This window comes from Lepus europaeus, chromosome 9, assembly GCF_033115175.1.
Source record: "Lepus europaeus isolate LE1 chromosome 9, mLepTim1.pri, whole genome shotgun sequence".
NCBI classification, from domain to species: domain Eukaryota; kingdom Metazoa; phylum Chordata; class Mammalia; order Lagomorpha; family Leporidae; genus Lepus; species Lepus europaeus.
Genome location: NC_084835.1, coordinates 45,297,954 through 45,316,615, shown reverse-complemented (window position 1 = coordinate 45,316,615; position 18,662 = coordinate 45,297,954). Strand labels below are relative to the sequence as shown.

The following is an 18,662-nucleotide window of genomic DNA, read 5'->3' as shown; positions in this document are numbered from 1 at the left end:
TTTTTTTTTTTAAGATTTATTTATTTGAAAGTGATTTAGAGATAAGGCAGAGCCAGAGAGACATGTCTTCCATCCACTGGTTCATACCCCAAATGTCTGCAATGGCTACAGCTGAGTTGATTCAAAGCCAGGAGCTTCTTCTGGGTCTCCTATGTGGGTGCAGGGGCCCAAGGACTTGGACCATCTTCTACTGCTTTCACAGGCCATAGCAGAGAGCTGGATTGGAAGTGGAGCAGCTGGGACTCAAACCAGAGCCCATATTGGATGCCAATGTTGCAGGTCAGGGCTTTAACCTGCTGTGCCACAGTGCTGGCCCCAGTGCAAGAATTTCTTAGGAATAAAACTCAAGGTAGGAGTGAGGGGGAAGCGAAGTAGACACCAGCACTGTGGTCTGTTTCTAGCACAAAGACTTATTGAATGCCGAAGGCCCAGATCTATTTAATCCCCACAGTAAAACCTCACCTCCATAGTCACTCATGACCATGGGTAATATACTCTCAACCTACCCCATAGCTTTTCTGACATTTACTATATTCAGACTTTCCATGACAGAAAGATCAATTAGCTCACTAGCCCACTCATCTCCCCCAGCACAATTTCTACTTCCCCACTTCTCAGCATTTGCTTATGTGTGCTTGTTTTTTTACCCCTCGAACGCAATGTCTTCTCTCCTTACTAAGCTCAATCTTACCCATGATGGGGACCCATTTCAGATTGTACCACTTGTAGAAACTTGCCAGTGCTTGCAGGAATCTCATCCTGCGACCCCCACTGAGCAGTGCCCATATTCCAGCACCACTGCCTTTTTCCATCATTTGACTACCTCACGTATCAGGGTTCCTCAAGGACAAGGAGCACCCGCTACTAGTAAATTCGTTCATTTACCTACTGGATTTTTTTTTTTTTTTGGTCTAAGGCTAAAGATGAAAAACATATCATGTCACTTCTCCTTACCTGGCCTTGTTGGTTCTAGGCAAATATTAAAACTCTCAGAATGCTTTGTGGTTGGTTGACTGGGTTTCATTCATTTGTTGAGGGAGGAGGGGAAACACATTTTCTGTGACTGGAAATCTCACAGGTTAGGCATGCAATGGGGAGTACTAGAATAGTAGACTGACCTCTGGCTAGCTTTGAGGGTTAAAGTACATTTTGAAAATTTGCAACTTTGTTTTGTGCTTCCTTCTCTCAGAGAAATGATTGTATTTTGTGCTCGAGGATGCCTTCCCTCTGCTCAGCCTAGTTGGATGTTCAAGGTAGGCAGGTCTAGGGAATTTTGAATATTCTTTCACAGCAAGCTGTATCTAACCCTTAGATGACAGCATTTTTTGTTCTGGAGAATATTTCAATCTACCCATAATTTACGGAACACTTATTCTTCATTCCGTTTCCTATATATTTCATTTATGTAAGCTTTAAGGTTTAACCTCCACAAGAAATTTTCAAGGTAGGTGGTGTCATTCCCATTTTACAGATGCAGAAATTGATATTTAGCAAGTTTTGGTTGCTAGCAAGGCTACACAGCTCAAAGTGGCCAAGGCAGTGTGAGAAGCCCATGCTCATGCTAACTACCTTGAGTCTTAAAACAATGGCTTGCCTAAGACCTAACTCTTGGAAAAGAGTCTCTTAATGCACCAAGGTGGATATCAAGCCCTTATAATAAATTGTTTCCTTTTTATTGACTTAAAAGAAAATGCAACTGTGAATATTGTACATTAACAGGTTTTACACATAACTAATAGCTTGATGGGCCACTATGTCGTCTAGTATTATTACAGCAAGTATTCATTAGATTTTAAGAATAGGAAAATGTGCTTTATTGCTAGAAATGATTGAATCCTTCCTAAAAGGTATAGGTAAATATAGAAGATTAATTTGAAAGGTCAGGGTTAACAAGCTCATTAATGGCTGGGTGAAAATTCAGCCCAATCCCTCCTTTTTTCAGCTGAATATATCACTTAGCTAAGTGGAGTCCTTCATGGTGAGCCTGGGGCTTTCCTTCTGGCCAAGTCAGAGATTTGATGAAGTCTTATGCAACAGGGAATAGCATCTATGGTTGGGCTACAGAGCCAGGGGTTAAATTCTAGTGTTTTTCACTGGCTAGATAACCTTGAATGAATTATGGAACTTCTGCATAACAATCTCTTTAATTGAAGGATGTAAAGCTTAAAACCTGACATGCCCCACTTCCCCAAAAAAAGCCCTCACACCCAGAAATGCCAAATAAATTCCATGAGAAAATTCACCTACCACACCTGGTCCAAGCATGGAATAAGCTCACAAAGAATTAATTATTATCTTCTACATTAGATGTTCAAAAACTTTCCCTCTAAAGAGTTAGAGTTCAAGTATTTTAGTCTTTGAAGATCAACATCTGGAAGCAACTATTCATATCTGAGCCTATAGTGTGAAAGCAGCAACAGACAATGTATAAAAACAAATGGGTGTGGCTATGATTCAATAAAACTTTATTTACATAAGTAGACTTCTGGTCAGGTTTGACCTGTGGGTCACAGTTTGTTGACCCCCTGTTCTAATCTAAACCATGTAGTAATATGCACTGTAATCTGATCATAAGGCCTCCCACAGATGGAAATAATTACAGTGAGGGTTGGTTTATGAAGCAGGCCTAATCTCTGCTTTACACTAGTCAAAGGACTGACTTGGGAGTTGAGTGGTCCCAAATAAGGATTATCATGGGCGGCTTTAAAAACACATATTCTGGGGCTGGCACTGTGGTGTAGCAGGTAAAGCCGCCGCCTGCAGTGCCGGCATCCCATATAGGCACCAATCTGAGTCCCGGATGCTCCACTTCCAGTCCAGCTCTCTGCTATGGCCTTGGAAAACAGTAGAAGATGGCCCAAGTCCTTGGGCCCTTGCACCCATATGGGAGACCCAGAAGACGCTCCTGGCTCCTGGCTTTGGATTGGCACAGCTTCAGCCGTTGCAGCCAATTGGGGAGTGAACTAATGGATGGAAGACATCCCCCTGCCCCCGCAACCCCTCTCTGCCTCTCCTCTGTGTAACTGACTTTCAAATAAATAAGTAAATCTTTAAAAAAAAAAAACCACACATCCCAAGACTACTCAAAAAGGTGATGTGTCCAGGAATCTATGTTTTCATGGCAATTCTCATATGCAGAATCTTGCCTCAAATCTTTGGGGGTTAAATGTTGCAACCACCCAGAGAAATGTAAATGGGACCTATACACCATATGTTTTAAGCTTTTCCTTTAAAAATCTACTAGACAGAAGCTTTACTACCTTTCTTAGGAATAAGTAGCCATGAGGAACATCTAGAACCCTGAGGTGACCAAAGTATTGTCAGCAAATTTTTTTTTTTTTAGAGACTGAGAGAGAACAACAAGAGAGTACTTCCCCAAGCTGCTGGTTCACTCCCCAGTCCCCAATACTTGCAATGGCTGAGAGTGGGACAGGCCAAAAGCCAGGAAGTCAGAACTTAATCCAGGTGGATCTCTTGAGTGGCAGGAACACAACTACTTGAGCTATCATCAATGCCTCCTATGGTCTGCATTATCAGGAAGCTGGAGTCAGGAGCAGGAGCCAGCATTCAAACCCAGGCACGCCAATATTGCTAGGCCGAACACCTGACCTGTTTCTTCTTAACAGATCTGAGCTCAACCCTCGTACAAACTGAGCTTTTACCTGAAATCAGAAGCCCCTTGAAGAAATTTCTACATAGGTAAGAAGTATTTCAGTTGTAGACTTGGAACACAACCATTGTAAATTCCCCATCAAAAAATAATAAAATGAAATTTTAATGTTTCTGTAGTCCCCTGGAAAAAGACTGATTAGACTTTTGACAATGTGCCAACAGCAAAGTTGTAGAATTTTTCCTCCATCCATAAATGTTTTTAAAACCACATCTTTTTCCTAAGCCTTCTTACCCAATTATTGGTGGACACTTTGTTTTAAATTATGCTCACTCCTTGTTTTTTTGCTCTTTACTTGTGATGCTAAAGTAAATGCTCCTGTTACCCAGTTTACTGCTTTATATATTACATTTTAAGTAAATGTTTAACATTAAAGTTGGTTAAGTAGGATGTGGCTTTGCTACTGGGGATGGCTAGAGTCAAGGTTCAAACTGCTACCCAAATGCAAATAAGGAGGGTGTGGCCCAGATCCTTACCACGGAGCTTAAAACTGGAATAATATCACCATCATCTTGGATTAGTTGGGTGACACAGAGCAAGAGGATTTTCTCTTCCATCTTTGAGGTCTGTAAGTATTAGAGGATCACTTAGATGCTTCTCTCTATTGTTGTGCAACTGCAGAACAATCCACAACTGAGTATAAATAAGATTTTTTTTTAATTTATAGAATTTAACGTCTTAAAATTTATTTTAAAATCTTAGATCAAAACAATTCTTTCTTGCTCAAGTGAGTTCTTTGCGGCAGAATGACATTAACTGACCTACAAACTGCTTAGCTTTATGATTTTAATGGAGCAAAGAAAACTGATTTATTAATAAAGTATATTGTTGAAAGAGAATCTTTGTGGAATTTCAGACTGTACAACACATCCATTTTTATTGGCTTCATTTTGTTATGCTTTCAGGGCTATTTATAATGTTATTCCACTGAAAATTCCTTTCCATATTGTCATTTGTCTTCCATCTCCAGAAAGCTTCCCATCCAAATTAGAAAAAAAAAAAATTAGTCTTTCTTCTTTCTTCTACACCTCCTTAAAATCAATTGGAAGTGGCATCTCCTGGGAATGGGTCCATCTCTTATCCATGTCTGAAGTTTCCCCCCTCCCAGCAGGGGAAGAAAACGGAACTTGCTCTCAAAGATCTGGCGTCAGGAAGTCAACCTCCGGCAAATGCTCCCATTCTGTTGCTCAGAAGGTGATCTGCTTTAACATTCCCTTCTTTTAACAAAAATCATAAGACTCAGAGCCATCTTTATCTTGCACAGCTGCACAAAGTCCCTAAGCTTAGAAGGGCCTTCACTTGGTTTAGTGCTCCACTGTTGCCACCCTAAAAGGATTAATAATCTTTGAATGAGAGGTCCATTGTGCACTGGCTCCTAGAAATCATGTATCTGGTCTTGATGATAGTCAACATGAATATTTTCCACTAAGTAATTTCTTTCCTTATAGCAACAAAGAGAGACACAACAAAATGTCAAGGATTTCCTGAGTTCTTACTATGAGCCAGGTTCTATGCTTAGCATCTATGTTGTCATGTTTATCTCTAATCTCTGTAGATACTATTATTGCTCCAAGTTACAGACAGAGAAAGTGTTCCAGGTCGCAGAGCTACTGAGGGATGAAGCTGGTTTTTTAACTCAGTTGTTTCCAAAGGCTACTATACTATCTCATGGTTCATTCTCAGTTCTCCCTTTGTAATCAGTGGTTCAAATATTTAAGTAAACTCAAGTTCAGCTACCGTCTCCATGCAGATGATCTGGATCTAGGAGACCGCTGACAGAAATTCTCCCTCTCAACATGATCCCCTTTCTCCTCAGTTCTATGTTTGGGGGCACTTCCAGGCTGAAGACTATTGTTTCTTCCACAAAAATCCTTGACTTTTTTTATTCTGTATTTACAACGTCATGGAAAGACCACCAAAAACATTTGAGAACGCTTTGTTTTTCTCTGCCCCATGTGCATTTGCATTTCCTCTCATGGATCATTAACTCTTTGGTTGGCTGCTCCTTTCTACTCTATGTCCTTGTTATGCCAGTGGACTTCTCCACCACAATCCCAGGCAATATCTTTCAGGCTTTGGATATGACCATCTTAAATGGTTTTATGATTGATTTATTCAGGGATGGGAAATCTGTGGGAATTACTAAGAGAGAGAAGTTTTTCCTGTTTTGTTGTCTTATTCTATTTTGTGCTAAGTTTGAAAACGTAAACTAGGAACTCCTTAAACTTTCAAATTCAATCAGAGCCAAGAGGGGAAGAAATATTTCTGATGTACTTGAACCCTTGATCCGTTCAGATTTACTCCAGACAACTTGATTTCATGACCCAAGAAAACCCCCTTTTAGCTTACGTCACTTAAAGTTGAATTTCTGTCATTTTTAACTAAACGAGTCTTGGCTAACATAAACAACAACTACACTTGTCAAAAAACAAACTCTTCCCAACATTAATGTGGAGGGCTAGCTAAACCAGTAAACATTCACTTTCTCTTCACTTGGCTTTCTGTTTTGATTAGATGGGGGTGATACATTCTTTTGTGTTAAAAAGCCAAAACACTTCAAAATGCAAACAAACTCACACAAAATGTACTAAGCAATCTTTTTTTTTCCTTTTTAATTTTCTTATAACTAAATATGTTCTGTTATTTGTCTCTAATGTTAGTGTTGTTTAAGCAGCCCTAATCTGAACATCTAAAATCCAGAATGCTCTGAAATCTGACACTTCTGGTTCCAAGCGTATCAGATAAGGGATACTTGATCTGTACAAATTTTGTATTTTAGAATATTTTAGAACATATTTTAGAAGAACAAGGTCTAAACTTTCATGAGTCACAGTTTTCCCAGTGCCTGAGAGGGTCCTGCCCTACTGTTAGTTATAAAATGCAATTTGTCTAATGAAGGCCTCTCAGAATTTTCTTTCTATAGCCAAAGTAGAAACACTGTCATATATGGACTGAGCCAGTTGTCCAGTTAGACAGAAATCCGCATCCAGACTAGAAAAATGATAGCCTCTTTCATCTTTCTAAACTGAATGACTGGACACTCAAGGACTGAAATTGTTAATATCATTGGGAGAGAAGAGGTAAAACAAAGTTACAAGATTTTTTTCTGCATTTCAGAGCTATCAGAAGAGCCCTTGCCCTCAGTACTTCATTTTTTAGACTCTGTCAAACAGAGATTCTATTTGCAAAGTAAATATGGAAAAAAATCTAAATCTAGGCAGTGCATTTGGCTTTGACAGAGCTGCAGTGAACAAACTTTTGTACATGTGTCATTTTGGTAACTTCACATGTATTTTCATACAGGTCATATAGCTAACTTTGTCAGCCCCTGGAATAAAAGAGGGGGAACTTTACTCTCTTCATTGGCTAAGTGCAGCACTGGCAGCCATCCAGTGAGTGCAGGGTGTGTTCACTATCAGCTGGATTAGTTTTTGCTTTGGGGTAGCTACATATTAGTTGCCTATATGTTTAAACCTGGACGAAGACAGTCCATTCTTCACTTCAGTGTACAGATCTGAGTCATTTAAAGAGAAATGGCATTCTAGTTATTACCAGGAAACAGTGGGTCACTTTATGCCCCATGTATCCTTCCCATCAAAATTGATGCTTGCAATGGTTACAATGTGGCCCCTCCCCCGACAAAAAATTTCATCATTGGAAACCTAACACCCAAAGTCACAGGTTACTGGTACTGGGAGGTGGGACCCTCAGGAAGTAACTGGGTCATGATGGCTCTGCCCTAATGAATGGATTAATGAGTTATTGAGGGAGTATCTTTATTATAAAAGCAAGCTCTTTTTAGCATGCCTGCTAGAACTCACTATGTAATCCTGTCTGCTCTGTAACAACGCAGCCAAAAGGCCCATGCTGACACCATACTCTTAGACTTCCGATCTCCTCAACTTTAACCTAAATAAATCTGTTTTCTTTACAAATTACCCTGTCTCAGATAATGTATTACTGCAACACCAAATGACTGAGACAATGATCTGGAATGAGCGATCCCCCCAGTACTAAACTATAGGTCTGAGCTTGAAACTTCCCTTGTATTACCTAATCTGTTGTGTCCTTGGCCATTTAGTACCTTGACTCTCTCAATTTTCCCTACTAGAAAATAAAGATAATATTTCACAGCAATGTAGCTGAGAGTTAGATTAGAGATAATGCATGTAAGTATAGTTTGGATACATAGGAAATGCTCAATATACTCTCTCTCTGTCACATCCCTTGGATGTCTATCAACTACTTTGGCACTCATTCCAATACCCAGGTTCTGGTGAAAGTGGAAGAGCATGGCTTTGACATTCAGAAAATGTGGATTTGAATCATAGTAGCACTTCATGGGTAGAGTTGGAAGATTCAGCAATTCAAAATACAAGACACCCTGTTAAAATTGAATTTCAGATAACCTACAAATACTTTCTTTTAATTTTTTTTTTTTTTAACAGAGTGGATAGTGAGAGAGAGAGACAGAGAGAAAGGTCTTCCTTTTTACCATTGGTTCAACCTCCAATGGCTGCTGCGGCTGGCGCATCGTGCTGATCCGAAGCCAGGAGCCAGGTGCTTCTCCTGGTCTCCCATGCGGGTGCAGGGCCCAAGCACTTGGGCCATCCTCCACCTCCTTCCCAGGCCATAGCAGAGAGCGGCCTGGAAGAGGGGCAACCGGGATAGAATCTGGCGCCCCAACCGAGACTAGAACCCGGTGTGCCGGCGCCGCAAGGCGGAGGATTAGCCTGTTAAGCCACGGCGCCAGCCAACTTTCTTTAGTATAACTTTATACCATGCGATATTTGAGACATACTTAAACTAAAAAAAAATCATCGTTTACCTAAAATGTAATTTAAACAAGGGGTCTTCTATTTTATATGGGAAACTTACACATAAAAACTAACATCTTCATCAAGTTACTTAATATTTTCAATTTTATCATCTGTAAGGATTATATGGACAGCAATTATCCAACTATATGCCACAGTTTTAAAATTATTTTACCTTCACAGAAAATTTAAGAGCTATTTTTGTTCATTCTATTTTGCAGTTGTAACACTAAGACCCAGGGAGTTTCAGTAACTTATCCATGTTCACAAAAATAACAAATAATTGAATGAGGTTTTAAAGGTAGCCTGTGTCCTAATGCTTCCATAAATACAATGATACATCTACCAGATGCTAAATCCATATGGGAAAAAAAAAAAGCAGATAATATACGTTGGTGTAATCCTAATAAACCTGACACTTCCACATAGCTCAATCTCACGGAGGAAAATTTGAAAATACACAGTTCAATTGCCAGGAAGAACTTTTAACTGTTCCATTACAGTATGCCCAAATATTTGAACAACACTTATCAAAATTCTCCTCTTCCCTTTCCCACTACTTCACTCATTCGTTGTGATGCCTCCAAGGCTTCTCTCCTCAATACTTACTGGAAAAAATTCTCTATCCCTAGCCTGTGACTTATTTTCCCTCTCTCTCTGTCTTCTTTTTCTCAGCCTTTTATTATGTAGATTTCCTTGGCCTGTCTCCTGAAAGAAAAGAATCCATATTCTTTAGAAGAAAGAAGGAAAAAAATCGGACTGGCAATTTCAAAATTCCCTTTGGCAGGCTTGGGGAGTTGCTCAAGTTTATGTATATTTCCATGTTAATAATTTTTTGTTCTTTTACACTAGGCACTTATTAAATGTTAATTTCTTTCTGCCTCTCCTTTACTTACTCATATTTTCCCCACTATTATTGGAGATTTCCTCTATGGCTACACCTCAGTATTTCATGCATGGTCTGAAAGGCACCTGAGGTTCTTGGAAACAGACAAGGAGTAAGTTCCCTGAGTATTGCCTGAGATTACTGGGTTAGCCTGATGAGAAGAACAAAGGCCCAAAAAATAAAGACACTCCCCACAGATCAAGAAAATGTGTTCCCAGGAAACCAAGAGGCAACAGAGAAACAAAGAGAAAATATGATCCAAGAAAATGCTCTTCTTGAGTAGGAAGCCTTTGCAATCCCAGGTGGTCTGCATTATTTGTTTCTAATTGCTGTTGGGTTATTCTAAATGATAAAAGGATGGATATCTAAGCAAACTATTGGTAGCCAACTGACCAATACCATCTTCTTAACAACTGTTCAGTAACAAGGCCAATATTTGAAGATATTAGCTTGGCTTTATTCACTCAGAGGCTCTAACTGATTACAGAGCACTCTGTGGAATGAACTTTTATTTCTTGCCTTCAATGCTCCAAAGAAGTTTCAAATTCAGGTCTTGATTACTGTATGATTTTTAGATTTTGTTATTTATAAAAATAAGACACATACTTGTTTGTTGAAGAAAACACTGATTTGTTCTCATATCATTTCTTTCATACACTAGAATTTTATATCACTTCATTAACTTCTGCCATTAGAAGTATTTCTTTGGGGCCAGCATTGTGCTCTAGCTGGTAAAGCTGCTTCCTGCAATGCTGGCAACCCATATGAGGGCTGGTTTGCATCTTGGCTGTTCCACTTCCAATCCAGCTTCCTGCTAATGCACCTGGAAAGCAGCAGAGGATGGTCCAAGTACTGGAGGCCCTGCCACCCACATGGAAGATCTGGATGAAGCTCTTGGCTCCTTGCTTCAGTTTGACCCAGTGCTAACTGTTGTGGCCATCTGGGAAGTGAATCTGTGGATGGAAGATCTTTCAGAGTCTTCCTCTGTAACTCTGCTTTTCAAAGTAAATAGATTTTTTTTTTTTAAAGAAATATTTCTGGCCAGTGCTGTGGCTCACTTGGCTAATCCTCTGCCTGTGGCACTGGCACCCCGGGTTCTAGTCCTGGTTGGGGTGCCAGATTTTGTCCTGGTTGCTCCTCTTCCAGTCTAGCTCTCTGCTGTGGACTGGGAAGGCAGAGGATGGCCCAAGTGCTTGGGTCCCTGCACCCGCATGGGAGACCGGGAGGAAGCACCCGGCTCCTGGCTTTGGATAGGCACAGCACGCCAGCTATAGCGGCCATTAGGGTAGTGAACCAACGGAAGGAAGACCTTTCTCTCTGTCTCTCTTACTGTCTATAACTCTACCTGTCAAATAAAAAAAAATATATTTGTCTCCTGATGTATGGAGATCACATTCAACACATTTCCTTAGCACATGAGAAATAATAGCAACAGAGTAAAGGTGTTTCATATAGCTCATTATTTCACTTCATTCTCACAACTCACTTCAGGGTTGTTCTGCTCTTATTACTGTGCAGTTATGGAAATCCTACCTCAAAGAAGTCAAAAACTTGCCCAAGATATCAGCTAAAAATTCTATACTGACAGAATTGAGATGAGGGCCTCGGGCTTTGTGGCTCCACAGCCTATGCTTTGGTATAATGTAGAGCATGACTCAAAACATGTGACCGAAGATTTGGATAGGGAGGCTTCCAAGATGGCAGAGTAGGGAGGGAGCTTATTGCTCTAGTCCAGGAGAAGATCGTTTTTAAAAAAGTGGAGAGAATGCAGTCTCAGGGAAGGGTGAAAGAGAAAATGGCAAAAGAAACTCTACACAAATTATAGGGACACAGTGGACCTACCCATAACTTCCACACCAGCATTGGAGAGTGAGGTGAAACCAGAGTATAGCAGCCCAAGCCACTGGTAATAAAGCTTCAGGAAGAACCTGGAGGGAACTCAGCCAGCTTGTAGCCCCATGGGGGATAGTGTACCTGCCAAACTAGAGGAGATAAAAAAAAAAAAAAGAGGGGCACATTTCTCTCTCCCCAGTCATCCTGCAACAGTGTCCTGTAACAAGCCAATAGAGCAGGCAGCATTTTGAACACACATCACACTGCACCAGCTCATGTCCGTGCCCAGCAAACAGCTGAGTAGATGGCTGATTCTGGTGGGGAGAACTAACAGGGAGCTAGGTGCTTGCGACTGTGGGAGGCTTCTGTGCTGGGACTGTGAAAAAACTAAGGCCATGTTGGGAGGACTCATGGTGTTTCTGGGATTTTGGGTAGTCACTGGGAGACTCTACATGGTTAGGGCTTTCTGGTTGCCTGGTGAGGGACATTGCTGGGGAATCTGAGGACACTGAGGACTGTACAGATCTTTTGTGTGGTCCTTGTGGCAGAGCAGAAGAATATTCTAGCCACTGGGGCTAATGCCCAGGCACTGGTCTCCTTTGAGGAGAGGAGCTCAGTAAATTAGAATAAAACTCCCCTCTGATTAAAAAAAGAGATTTACTATGCCAAACCTGGGTGAGTAACCTTAGACACGCCTTTCACCCTGAAGAACTGAAGAGTTCCCTTGCCACACCCACTAGAAGCAAATAGATATTCACTGAAAGCAGAGACTCCACTAATCTAGAGTCATAGTACAAAAACAAAAAAACAAAAAACAAAACAACAACAACAACAACAACAACAAAAAACGAGTATCTCCACAAATGCCAAATAACAAATGCACCAATTAAAGAAATAAAGAAGACAACATGACACCCCCAAACACAACACTTCAATACTGGATTGTGAGGATAATGAGACTGAAGAAATGTCAGAAATGGAATTTAAAAAATTGATCATAAGATTATACACAACTAATCAGAAGCAAATGCATGAACTACTGAAATTCGTACATGACATGAAAAAAATTTCTCCCACAAAATTGAGATCTTAAAGAGAAATCAAAATGAAATGAAGAATTCAACAGAATAAACAGAATAAAAATTCAATGGAAAACCCTAACAGAACCAGTGAAGCAGAACAAAGAATATGTGACTTAGAAGAAAAAGCACAGAAAATTATACTGTCAGACCAAAAATATGAAGAGGAAATTAGAAAACTAAAAAACACTGTTGGGAATCTACAGGATACTACTACCAAATAACTCTAAATACAGGTTCTAGGAATTCCTGAAGGCATGGAAAGAAAGGATTAGAAAGCCTTTTTAGTGAAAACAAAAAATTTCCATAATCTGGAGAAAGAACGGGACATCCAAGTACAGGAAGCACATAGAACCACTAATAGACATGATCAGAAAATATCTTCACCATGACACATTATAATCAAACTTACCACAGTAAATCAAAGAAAGATTCTAAAATGTGCATCAGAAAAATGCCAGATTAATTTCAGAGAATCTCGAATTAATCTGACAGCTGACTTCTCATCAGAAATCCTACAGGCTAGAAGAGAATGGCAAGATATATTCCAAGTCTTAAGAGAAAAGAACTGTCAACCCAGAATACTGTACCCTGCAAAGCTCTCATTTATGAATGAAGGTGAAAAAAGCAACTTCCACAACAAACAGAAATTGAAAGAATTTGTCACCACCCGTCTAGCCCCACAAAAAATGCTTAAGGCTGTGTTGCACACAGTAACACAGAAACACGGCCATCAATACGAAAAGAAAGTAAAGGAAGAAAATCTCCCACTAAAAGTACAAAGCAAGTCCAAAGTAAAAAATAGAATATTTTTGGAAAAATGGCAGGGCAAAGTTGTTATTTATCAAGTCACCTTGAATGTAAATGACCTCAACTTTACAGTTAAAAGACACAGACTGGCTGAATGGATTAGAAAACAAAACCCATCTATTTGCTGCCTTCAAGGAACCTATCTCACTAACAAAGATGTATGCAGACAAAGTGAAAGGATGGAAAAAGATATTCCATGCCAACAGAAACTAAAAAAGAGCTGGTGTAGCCGTCCTAATATCAGACAAAATAGACTAACACAAAAACTTTTTTTTTTTTTTTTGGAAAGCACGGATTTTAATTTTTAAATACCCAACTTTGTTTCATTTCTTGTGAGCTGTTCAACACTGTTTTAAATATCCCGAATTCATAACCATACCAACAAAACTCTTCCCCAGTGGTTCCACAGGAGACAGGAAAATAAGACCAGATTCCACTTTTTTCCTTCAACCCAAAGTTATTTCTTTTCAGTCCTTTTTGTGCAAAAATATCACAAGAGCAATTCAAATGGCAACGCTGAAATGACATGCCAACATTTCAGGGCAAAGAGACAAAGAAGGGCACCATGTAATGGTTAAAAGATCAATTCAAAAGGAAGATGTCACTATTATAAATGTATATGCACCTAATTACAGGGCACTGGACTATTTGAAAGAAATGTTAAGGGAGACATAGACTAAAATACAGTAGTAATGGAGAACTTCATTACCCCACTTGCAGTAATGGACAGATCAACCAGACAGAAAAATCAGCAAAGAAACAACAGATCTCATCGACACTATAGACCAAATGGACCTAAAAGCTATCTACAAAACTTTTCATCCTACAATAGCAGAATATACATTCTTCTCCCCAGTACCTGGAACTTTCTCTAGGGTTGACCACATACTAGACAATAAAGCAAGTCGCAGCTAATTTTTTAAAAAATGGAAATCATACCATGCATCTTGTAGGACCAAAATGTAATGAAGCAGAAAATCAACTCAGGAATCTCTAGAACATATGCAAACACATTGAGACTGAACAACATGCTCCTGAACTAACAGTAGGTCATTGAATAAATAAAAAATTAAATAAAATATATCTGGAAACAAATGAAGATGACATATCAAACTACATACATATCAAAACTATGGGATACAGCAAAAGCAGTGTTAAGAGGAAAGTTTATAGCAATAGCTGCCTGCTTCAAGAAATTGGAAAGGCACCAAATAAATGAGCTATCAATACATCTCAAATATCAAGAAAAATATAAAACCAAACCTAAAACAAGTAGAAAAATTATTAAAATTAGAGAAGAAATCAACAAAATTGAAACAAAAAAATACAAAAGATGAGCAAAACAAAGTGATGATTTTTAGAAAAATAAACAAAATTGACACACTATTGGCCCAAAGCTAAAAAAAAAAAAGAGGGAGAAGACCCAAGTCAATAAAATAATAAAATTCGAGATGAAAAAGGAAATTTAACAACAGACACCACAGAAATGAAAAGAATCATCAGAAATTACTACAAAGAGCTGAATGCCAGCAAACTGGGAAACCTAGAAGAAATGGATAGATTCCTGGACACATACAACCTACCTAAAATGAGCCATGAAGACACAGAAAACCTAGACAAACCCATAACCAAGACAGAAATTATATCAGTTATAAAGACCCTTCCAACAAAGAAAAGTCCAGGACCAGGTGGCTTCACTGCAGAATTCTACCAGACATTTAAAGAAGAATTCCAATTCTTCTCAAATTATTCAAAATAATTGAAAGGGGGTGGAATCCTCTCAAATTCTTTATATGAAGCCAATATCGCTTTAATTCTTAAAGCTGAAAAAGATGTAGCAGAGAAAGAGAACTACAGACCAATTTCCCTGATGAACACATATGAAAAAATCCTCAACAAAATTCTAACCAATTGAATCCAACAACACATCAGAATAATCATCCACCCACGGCAAGTGGGATTTATCCCTGGTGTGCAGGGATGGTTCAACATTCACAAAATTAATGTGATACATCACATTAACAAACTGAACAAAAACCGTATGATTATCTCAATAGATGCAGAGAAATCCTTTGATAGAATACAACATCCTTTCATCATGAACACGCTAAGCAACTGGGTACAGAAGGAACATTCCTCAACACAAGGTAATTTATGACAAACCCACGGCAAGTATCCTATTGAATGTGGAAAAGTTGGAACCATTCACACTGACATCCGGTACCAGGCAAGGATGCCCACACTCACCACTGATATTTAATATAGTCCTGGAAATTTTAAGAGCCAGTAGGCAAAAAGGAAATCAAATGGATACAAACTGGGAAGGAGGAAGTCAACCTATCTCTATTTGCAGATGACATGATTCTATAGAAGATCCAAAAGAACTCCACTAAGAGACTTTTGGAACTCAGACGAGATTGGTAAAATAGCAGGATATAAAATCAATACACAAAAAACAATAGCCTTTGTATACACAATGCCAAGGCTGAGAATGAACTTCTAAGATCAACATTTACAATAGCCACAAAAAAATCAAATACCTTGGAATAAATTTAACCAAGGATGCCCAAGATCTCTATGATGAGATTTATAGAACATTAAAGAAATAGAAGATACAAAAAAAGGAAAAATCTTCCATGTTCATGGATTAGAAAAGTCGATCATCAAAATGTCCATTCTTCCAAAAGTAATTTACAGATTCAATGTGATATCAATCAAAATACTAAAGATATTCTTCTCAGATATAGAAACAATGATGCTGAAATTCATACGGAAACACAGGAGATCTTGAATAGCTAAAGCAATCTTATACAACTAAAATAAAGCCAGAGGCATCACAATACCAGATTTTAAGACATACTACAAGGCAGTTATATTTTTGTACCAGTACCAGGCAGTTTCGATTATATGTATAGATAATGAAACAGAATACACACACCAGAAATCAATCCAAACATCTACAACCAACTTATGCTTGACCAAGGAGCTAAAACCAATCCTTGGAACAAGGACAATCTCTTCAACAAATGGTGCATTGAAAACTGGATTTCCACATGCAGAAGTATGAAACAGATGCCTACATTACACCTTACACAAAAATGCACTCAACAGGGATTAAAGAACTAAATCTATGACCCAACATCATCAAATTATTAGAAAACATTGGGAAAACCCAGTAAGACATTGGTGTAGGCAAAGGCTTCTTAGAAAAGACCCTAGAGACACAGGCAATCAAAGCCAAAATTAACAAATGGGATTACATCAAACTGAGAAGTTTCTGTACTGTAAAGTAACACTCAGGACAGTGAAGAGGCAACCGAGAGAATGGGAGAAACTTATAAAGGATTAATAACCAAAATATACAAAGAGAACAAGAAACTCCATAACAACAAAACAACCAACCCACTGAAGAAATGGGCAAAGGACTTAAACATTTTTCAGAAGAAGAAATCCAAATGGCCAGCAGACACATGAAAAAATGTTCAGGATCACTAGCTGTCAGAGAAATGCAAATCAGAACCACAATGAGTTTCCACCTCACCCCAGTCAGAATGGCTTTCATACAGAAATCAACAAACGGGGGCTGGTGCCATGGCACAGGTTAATCCTCTCCACTTGCGGTGCTGGCATCCCATATGGGTGCCGGTTCTAGTCCCAGCTGCTCCTCTTCAAATCCAGTTCTCTGCTATGGCCTGGGAAAGCAGTAGAAGATGGCCCAAGTCCATAGGCCCCTGTACCCAAAAGGGAGACCCCGAAGAAGTACCTGGCTCCTGGCTTCAGATTGGTGCAGTTCCGGCCATTGCGCCCATTTGAAGGGGAACCAACAGATGGAAGACCTGTCTCTCTGTCTCTCCCTCTGTCTGTAACTCTACCTCTCAAACAAATAAAATCTTTAAAAAATAAAAAATATAAAAAGAATAATCATTTTACTTAGACCTATCAGCGTGATCAATTGTGAACTGAAATTGATCACATGGACTAGTGAGATGGCATTGGTACATGCCACCTTGATGGGATTATATTGGAATCCCCTGGCACATTTCTAACTCCATCATTTGGGGCAAGTCTGATTGAGCATGTCCCCAATTGTACATCTCCTCCCTCTCTTTTTCTCATTCTTATATTTAACTGGGATCACTTTTCAGTTAAGATTTAAACACCTAAGAATAATTGTGTGTTAATTACAGAGTTCAACCATTACTACTAGAACAAAAAAATACTAAAATGGATAAAGTGTTATATTGTACAACAGTCAGCACAAGAGCTGATCACACAAACAAGACTAGTGTCTACTAATACTAACTGATAAAATCAAAAAGGGAGAGAAGGATCCAACATGGGAAGTGGCGACAGGAGAAGAGCCACGCTCCAAGCGGCTCTTCGGGACCTGGTGAGCCTGCAGGTGCCGGAGGAGCAGGTTCTGGACGCCGCCCTGCGGGAGAAGCTGGCGCTCCTGCCGCCCCAGGCTCGAGCGCCGCCCCCAAAGGAGCCTCTGGGGCCAGGGCCAGACATGACCATTTTGTGCGACCCAGAGACGCTGGTTTACGAAGCTCCACACCTGCCCCTGGACGGGCTGCCCCCGCTCCGCCTGCAGCCCCGGCGCCGCCCCCCGGAGGACACCTTCCTCATGCATCGCACGCTTAGGCGATGGGAGGCTTAGTCCGAGGACCCGGACTGCTGCTTCCTGTTTTTGTGTTGCTATTTTTTCAGAATAAAGTTGTTTGGCTAACAACTTTATTTTAATCTTTATTAATATTTTAATTTATTATATTTTAATCTTTTATTTTAATCTTTATTAAACAATCCAAATTTTTTTTTTTTTACAGTTGATTATTACGACTTTTATTCATTCCTTTCTTTCCTGTGTTTTTTTTTTTTGTTGTTTTTGGCCCATATAAAAATAACATATTGCAACTCAAAGTGCATCTTTTAAAATAAACCATCAACTATCTTTATCAAATAAAATATTTACACCATTTGGTTTCTAGTGAGGAAAGCTCTTTTAGGCTATCACCATGGGGACGTCGTCCGAAAATCCAGTGATCATAGGAGCATCTTCATCATCCTCCCCTAAGTCATCCCCAGAGGAGAAGATGGCGGAGCCGAGTCTGGAGCTGTAGTGGCTGTTGGCGAAGGCGGTGAAGCTGCTCTGCAGCCTCCGGTGCTTCGTGTACAGGATGGCAAACCCGACCCCCAGGCTCAGCAGTATCAGAAACAGGATGGGCACCACCACGGCGGCGACACAGCAGACTCATAGAATGGCAGATGTCCTAAATAGCACTCTGGCCTCAGAATCAGCCCTTAAGGCATTCGGATCTGGCTGAAGAGCCTATGAGAGTATTTTAGGCATGGAAAGCCAAGACACTCTGGGGGGGGGGGGGGACCTAAATGAAAGATCTCTGTGAGTGAGATCCCAGTGGAAAGAATGGGGCCATCTAAGAAGGAGGTACCTTTCTCTGAAGGGAAAAGAGAACTTCCACTTTGACTATGACCCTGTTGGAATAAGATCAAAGTCGGCAAACCCTAAAGGCTTCCATAGCCTCGGCAACTCATGACTAGAGCCTAGG

At 39.7% G+C, this 18,662-nt stretch overlaps 1 pseudogene; it reads left to right on the top strand.

The window, feature by feature from the left end:
* The window catches only part of LOC133766257 (protein phosphatase 1 regulatory subunit 35-like), a 34,668-nt pseudogene extending 16,853 nt beyond the window's left edge, over window positions 1-17,815 (top strand).
* The last annotated feature ends 847 nt before the right edge of the window (window positions 17,816-18,662 follow it).